This window comes from Mus musculus, chromosome 17 (genome assembly GCF_000001635.26).
Source record: "Mus musculus strain C57BL/6J chromosome 17, GRCm38.p6 C57BL/6J".
Classification (NCBI taxonomy): Eukaryota; Metazoa; Chordata; class Mammalia; order Rodentia; family Muridae; genus Mus; species Mus musculus.
The window spans coordinates 45610570-45618593 of record NC_000083.6 but is presented as its reverse complement, the minus strand read 5'-3'; positions in this window follow the sequence as shown (position 1 = coordinate 45618593).

Below are 8024 nucleotides of genomic sequence, written 5' to 3'. Positions count from 1 at the left end.
CAGAAATCCGCCTGCCTCTGCCTCCCAGGTACTGGGATTAAAGGTATGCGCCACCACACCTGGCTCAATGTACTTTTTAAAACTTATTTTATTTTATTTTATTTTATTTTATTTTATTTTATTTTATTTTATTCTGCTTGGGAATATGCCTGTGTTGCTGTGTGCCTATGCAGGTTGTCTTACAACTTGTGTGGAGTTAGACCTTTTATTCAGTTTCCAGTGAACTCCGGCCAGCAGGCTTGCAAGCATCTTTACTTACTGTGCCATCTTGACAGCCCAGATAGTGTCTTGTTGTTGTTGTTGTTGCTGTTGTTGTTGTTGTATTTGAGAAAGGCTCTCATGGAGCCCAGGCTGGTCTCCAACTCACTAAGCAGCAGAGAAGAATCTTGAACTCCTGCTCCCCCGTCTGTACCTCCTAAGAGCTGGGGTTGGGGACATGGTCCACCATACCTAACCACATAAGAACGTTCCTACTGTTACGTTTTCTACACTAGGTTCTGCCCTGTCTGATCAGTTACATTTCACAGAAAGGTAAACTGAACTACTGACTGCTTTGCGGAAGATTCCATTCAGTAACAGATGAGCTGAGATTGGACCTGCACAGTTAGATCTGTCAACTTAATCACACCTGGTTTTGCTGGTTGCTGTTTTGTTTTGCTCAGTTTTAGTTTTGTTTCTTCTTTGTTGTGTTTGCTTAGACACTCCAGGTCCGGCATTGGATTCCCAATGTAGTGGAGCATGACCTTGAACTTCTGACCCTCTTGCTTCTACCTCCCAGGGCTGGAGTTACAGGGAATTGGACCTAGGGTTTCCTACACGCTAAGTGATCAACTCTAGCAACCCAGCTACAACCCCACTCCCTGTTTTGAAACTTTTATGACTTCACTCAGTTATATCTCCACGTGGGTTATATCTCCACGTAAGTTATATCTCCACGTGAGTTATATCTCCACGTGGGTATGTGTTTGCAGAGATGTTCTGTTTAGCTCCCTGCAGACTTGACACGAGCTGGAGTCATTTGGGAAAAGGGAACCTTGACTGAGAAAATGTCTGGACCAGAAGGATCTGTGGCCAGGATTCCGAGGCATCTTCTTGGTTAATGGTTGTCTCAGGAGAGCCAACCGTGGAGGGTGGGGTCAGTGCTCCTGGTTAGTAAGAAAGAAGGCACGTTCCTTTAATCCCAGCTCTGGAGAGGCAGAGGCAGGCTGATCTCTGTGAGTTTGAGACCAGTCTGGTCTGCATAGTGAGTTCTAGGTGAGCCAGGACTGTTACACAGAGAAACCCTGTCTCAAAATACGACAACAACAACAACAACAACAACAGCAGCAGCAGCAACAACAAAAACAGAAAAAGCAAAAGCAAAAGGCAAACAAGCAAGCAAGCTGAGCAGGTCAGTAAGCAGCACTTGCCCATGGCCTCTGGTTCAGCTCCTGCCTCCAGGTTCCTGCCTTGAGTTCTTGCCTGACTTCCTTCAATGGTGGACTACAGGGTAGAAGTGTAAACTGTAATAAACTGTGTGCCCCCCCCCCTTAAGCTGGGTGGTATGTATCACAACAATAGAAACCCAAGTAAGGCAAGAAGCCAGAGGACAACTCGTGAGACTTGATTCTTACACCCAGAACAGCCAGCTTGGTGGGTGTAAGGTGAGTGACTTAACCCATTGAGCCACCTAGCCAAAGACATCTGCATTCTGGAAGCAGGGTCCCCTGTAACTGTGAGGTTGACCTTGTAAGTGAGGTTGACCTTGAACTCCAGAAGTCCTGCCTCTACCTCCCAAATTCTGGATTTACCAGCATTACGCCACCATACCCAAGTCTCCAGAACACATTTTTATGGGCAGCTTACTCAGATCCTGAAAGAAAAGAAACTACGAGTCACCATTGGGCTGGGTACTTGGCTAGAATTGCATCAACCTTTTTTTTTTTTCTTAGTGTGCCAGTGGGTTTTTTGTTTTTTGTCTCCCCCCCCCCCTTGGGATTTGAATTTAAAAGAATGTCTTGACTGTCTAGATGAATCTGAAGGGGAGCAAACATCTTGATAACATTTGTGACTTGGTACTTTCCTGACCATTCCCAGGCATACCCTTCCAAGATATTTAAGTCCCCTTTTTGGGTCTCTGAAATGTATTCCCATTACAGTCTTGCCCAATTGCTCTTAAATTTCTCCTTCCCCCTGAGGCCTTGTGGTTTATGCTGTTTTCTCTCCCTTCGTGGAATATGTTAGGCACGTCTCCCCTCATCTCCTCTTACGGACTCTGACTTCCCACCTCCTTCCTCCCACTGTTCTAGGAGCAGCTGTCCAGCCTCAGCAGCTGATGTAGGGTATAGGACTCACACCTCACCCTCAGGCCATCAGCTAAGCATGAGGGGGGTGACAGCTGGTTCTGTGGGCACAATGGCCACATTCTGTACTCAGACTCGCCTGGGCCTCATCTTTTTCCCTGGCCAGAGCAACTGTTTTTAAGGACAGTCTGACTCCACCTGTCTGCTCTACCCATCCCCTTCAGCAACCTCTGCCCTCTTTGGTCTGGTATACTCATGCCTTAGAACACTTCTAGCATGTCCTGCCAGACTGCCTCTCATGGGCTTGTCATTGTCTGAAGTTAACTGGTGGGAGACATCTCTCACCTTGGAGAAGGTGCGGTTTACTGAGCATCTGCTCGGCTTTCATATTCAGACACAGGCTCCACTCAGGTAAATAGTTGCAGATCTGTCAACCCAAGCAGATCTATAGTTGCTGATCTATTAACCTGTGTTAAGGGACTGGGCTAGTATCTGTCTTGTGCCTGCCCACCTTTCTAGATTTGGCATAAAGTCTCCATCCCTTCTCCTAAGTCATAAGGACCTTCGGTGCCTGCTCCTTGGTAAGGCTGTCCTGCCTGTTTTGCAGACGTCTTATGTGAAGGTTGGAGATATTGCTCAGTGAGTAGAGTGCTTGCCTACCACACACAAGACTCAGGGTAACCATATAAATCAAGCGCTCAGGAGGTAGAGACAGGAAAATTGGAAGTCCAAGATCATCAGTCAGTTACATGTGGAGTTTGAGACTGTCAAAAATAAAAACAAGCCGGGCGTGGTGGCACACGCCTTTAATCCCAGCACTTGGGAGGCAGAGACAAGCGGATTTCTGAGTTCGAGGCCAGCCTGGTCTACAAAGTGAGTTCCAGGACAGCCAGGGCTATACAGAGAAACCCTGTCTCGAAAAACCAAAAAAAAAAAAAAATAATAATAATAAAATAAAATAAAAATAAAAACAAAGCTGGACGTGGGACTTCCACTCAAGTGAAGTCAGATCCTTGACAATTGCAGGAAGGATTTTCAGGATAAGTCACAGTACATGAGTTTGTTTGTTATTTTTGGTTTTTGAGATAATACCTCTCTCTCTGCGTAGTCCTGGCTGTCCTGGAACTCACTAGGTAGACCAGGCTGGTCTCAGGAAATCCTCCTGCCTCTGGCTCCCAAGTGCTGGGATTACTGCTGTGAACCACCACACCCAGTATCATATGATTTATTAACTAGAGATTTAAGTACACAAAATATGGGTGCAGGCTTCTCAAAAGAGTGAGGGAGGGGGAGTCTATTATATCTATATGATTCTGGGTTTTCTGAGCTACATTGCTCAATGGATGTGATCACAACAGATATAAAGATTAATGTTTAAAGATTAAGTTTAGCACATTCCTCCCCCTCTCTCTTTAGGCAAGTCTCCTAACACAGGCTGGCTTCCAATTGGATCATCCTGCTTCTACATCAAGAATGCTGGGATTATAGGCATGGACCACACCAGTTTCATGTCATGCTAAGGAACAAACCCAGAGCTTCATGCAAGCAAGCAGGCATGCAAGCAAGCAAGCAAGCAAGCAAGCAGCCAACATTTTACCAGCTCTGTTCCATCCCTAGCCCCTTTCTCTTCTCCTGGGGCTGGCGAGATGGCTCAGAGGTTAAGAGCACTGACTGCTTTTCCAGAGGTCCTGAGTTCAAATCCCAGCAACCACATGATGGCTCACAACCATCTGTAATGAGATCTGATACCCTCTTCTGGTGTGTCTGAAGACAGCTACACTGTACTTATGTATAATAATAAATCTTTGGGCAAGAGCGAGCAGAAACTAAGCGAGTGCAGTTGACTGGAGCAAGCAGAGGTCCTAAAAATTCAAATCCCAACAACTACATGAAGGCTCACAACCATCTGTTCAGCTACAGTGTACCCATATACATAAAATAAATAAATCTTTAAAAAAAAAAAGAATTCTGGAGTATTTTCTTCAGGTTTAAGGATGAGACAGGAGTGCTAAGACATACTAATGTAAGAAACATTATATGTAAACATAATTTATTCCTAGTTCTTATTTTTGTTATTATGTATGCATATGGATGTTTTCCCCACATGTATGTCTGTGTAGCTTGTATATACCTAGTGCCTAAAGGGGCCAGAAAAAGGGGTTGGGTTCTCTGGCTATGATCCACCATGTGGGGGGTGAGAATCGAACCTGAGTTCTCTGGAACTCAGGTGCTCTTAACAGCTGAGCCACTGTCTTCAGGCCCTTATTTGTTGTTTTTAACATCCCTGTTTTGAGAAATCATTAGGGAAATGAACATTATTTTATTTATTTATTTTCCGAGTCGAGGCTTCTCTGTGTAACCTTGTATATCCTGAAAACACGCTCTGTAGACAGACCAGACTGGACTCGAACTCACAGAGTTCTGTCTGCTTCTAGAGTGCTAGCATTAAAGGTATCTGCCACCACACCTAGCTGGACCATTATTTCTATTGACAATTTTGGCTTTACCAGTTGGGTTTCTGACTCCTAACCAAGATTCCAGAGGGCAGGGTTTAGGGCGACGACACAGACACAGTGGCCAAGCACACTGGTTGCTCTTCCAGAGGACCTGGGTTCAATTCCCATCACCCACATGGTAGCTCACAACCACCTGTACCTCCAGTTCTAGGGGAGTCTAGCCCTCCTCTGTCATCAAGTGTCCACTCAGTGGCTATGCATTCAGGCAAAACTCCCATATGCATAAATAAATGTAAATTAAACATAAAAGATCCCAGAGAGCAGGCTCCTTTCTTTCCCATGTGCCCCTAATTTTCTCTGTCTTTTTATGCCGGTCCATGCAGGTGGTCTGAGGAGTAGGGACTTCCTGGAAGTTTAAAGCTGAAAAGGTAGCCGGGCGTGGTGGCGCACGCCTTTAATCCCAGCACTCGGGAGGCAGAGACAGGCGGATTTCTGAGTTTGAGGCCAGCCTGGTCTACAAAGTGAGTTCCAGGACAGCCAGGGCTACACAGAGAAACCCTGTCTCGAAAAACCAAGAAAAAAATAAAAAGCTGAAAAGGCAGAAGGAAGTCTTTGAGGAACTAAGCCAAGTCTTGTGTTCTCGCTTTTGAGGATGTCCCCTACATTGGATATGTTTATTCTTGGTTCCCGTGTTTTGGAAGGCTCAGGAGGCGTGACCTTGATAGGGGAAGGCTCAGGAGGCGTGGTCTTCATGGAGGAAGTATATCACAGGGATGGGCTCTAAGACTCCCCAACCTTCAGTTTGATTGCAGTTCCAGGTGTGAGTTCAGTTCCCCTGGCCTGCTGGCCTGCTGGAGACTTGTTTCCTCGTATCCCTGGCATGGTGGATGGACTCTTACCGCTCTGAACCATGAGCTAAAATAAACTTTCTCCCCTAGGTAGCTTTGGCCTTGGTATTTTATCAATGCAGTGATACCAGTAACTATTACCTGAACTTCTTGTTCTCCTGCTTCCATGCTGGGATAGCAGACATGTGTCACCACACCCAGTTTACATGGTGCTAGGGCAATGGTTCTCAACCTTCCTAACTTTAACACAGTTCCTCATATTCTGGTAACCCCCCAACCATAAAATAATTTAGTAGGACTGTAAGTTTGCTACTGTTGTGTAAATATCTGATATGCAAGGTATCTGATATGCAACCCGTGTGAGAATCATTTTACTCTCAGAGGGGTCGAGACCTACAGGTTGAGAACCTCTGTGCTAGGAGCTCGACCCTAAGGCTTTGAGCATATGCCACATCAACAGAGCTGCAACCCAGTCCCTAGATATAGTTTTAATTGCAGGTCTTCTTGGCCATGGAGTGCTCTGGAGCCCCTGGGTAGAGAAATACAGACCACCACAGGAGGAGGAGGCTTGGTGCTCCCAAGTCTGGCCAGAACCCGTTAACTCTATTAAACTCTCACCAAGGCATCTTCACGTTGCCTGGACACTACCCATGACCCTGCTTGACCCTTGGTGTGTGCAGCCGCTTTCCCACTTGTTGCACCTTGTGTGTAACCGTCGTGTGACAAGCACACAGACGCTCATTCTCAATACCACAGCCTGATTAACTTAATGCTTGCATATGGAAGGCCGTGAGGGTTTCCAGAATGCCAAATATGGGCATTTTTTTTAAATTGACCTTGAGGAAACAGAAGGTCCTCAAAGCAGCCTGCTCTTTCCTGCCCTCCCCCACCCTCACCCCCACCTCATTTCCTCGCGATTATGGGAAACCCAGGTCTGAAAGTACAAACCAGACCCTTTGTTAGTGATGGTGTTAGGGTAAGTCTGAGGCCTGGGAGCCCTAACGGGCTGTCCTTAGTCACTAGTCTCCAAGAGGCCAAGTATAAACATGATCGATTAACAATAAAAAGCTAAGTAAAGAAGGGTGTGTTCAATGTGTCCACATGTTGAAGGAGGGAAAAGAAACCCAGAGGACCAGTTAGCTCCCAAGTCCATGGTCATGGTTCCTGGCATGACTTTAAGTTTAAAACAGAAAGTGTTCTAGCTTGCTTTCTACTGCTATGATAAACACTATGACCAGAAGCAATGTTTAGAGGAGTTTACATCATCTTACAGCTTCTAGTTTATCATGGAGAGAAATCAGGACAGGACCTGGAGATAGAAATTGAAGCAGAGGCCATGGAGGAATGTTGCCTAATGGCTCACTCTTTAGGTTCGACTCCAGCTACCTTTCTAGGATACTACTATTTATTATATATATATATGAGTACACTGTCGCTGTCTTCAGACACCCCAGAAGAGGTCATCAGATCCCATTACAGGTGGTTGTGAGCCACCATGTGGTTGCTGGGAATTTAACTCAGGACCTCTGGAAGAGTGGCCAGTGCTCTTAACCTCTGAGCCATCTCTCCAGCCCACAGGCATTTTCTTAATTGAGGATCTCTCGTCCCAGATATGTCTACATTTGTGACAAGTTATCAAAACCAAAGCCACATAGAAGGACAAAAGAATGCACACTTGAGCAGCCCTGGCAAAGGTCCGCCCTAGACCTCTCATTGTCTGAGCTCCATGCTGTCTTTCTGGTGATCTGAGGAGTTGTCAGAACTGTGTGGAATCTCTGGGGAGATGGGGCAGGGGTGCCTCTTGATAGCCTCAGTCTTTTGTCCCTCCCAGCCTGGTTGGGGGTCCGTTATCGCAATAGTTTGATAGTCAAAGGGAGGGTCTCTTTAGAAGATATTTTCTCCTGCCAGGAAGATTACACCACTGTGCGAGGCTCAGCCAGGAGCTGGAAGAAACTGGTTTCTGCCAGCATTTATTTTTTCCAATTTAATTTTATTTTTTCTTACTTATTCACTTTACATTCTGCTCACTGTTCCCCTCCTAGTCAGCCCCTCCCACAATCCTTCCTCCATCTCCCCTCCCCCTTCTCCTCTGAGCTGGTTGGGGCCCTTGGGTAGCCCCTCACCCTGGCACTTCAAGTCTCTGTGAGGCTAGGTGCTTCCTTTCCCACTGAGGCCAGACAAACAGCCCAGCTAGTGGAACATATCCCACACACAAACAATAGCTTTTTGGATAGCCCCGATTCCAGTTGTTCAGGACCCAATGAAGACCAAGCTGCACATCTGCTACATATATGCAGGGAGGCCTGGGTCCAGCCCATACAGGTTCTTTGGTTGTTGGTTCAGTCCCTGAGAGCCTCAAGGGTCCAGATTAGTCGGCTCTGTTGATCTTCCTATGGAGTTCCTATCCCCTTCAGGGCCCCACAATCCTTCTTCCTATT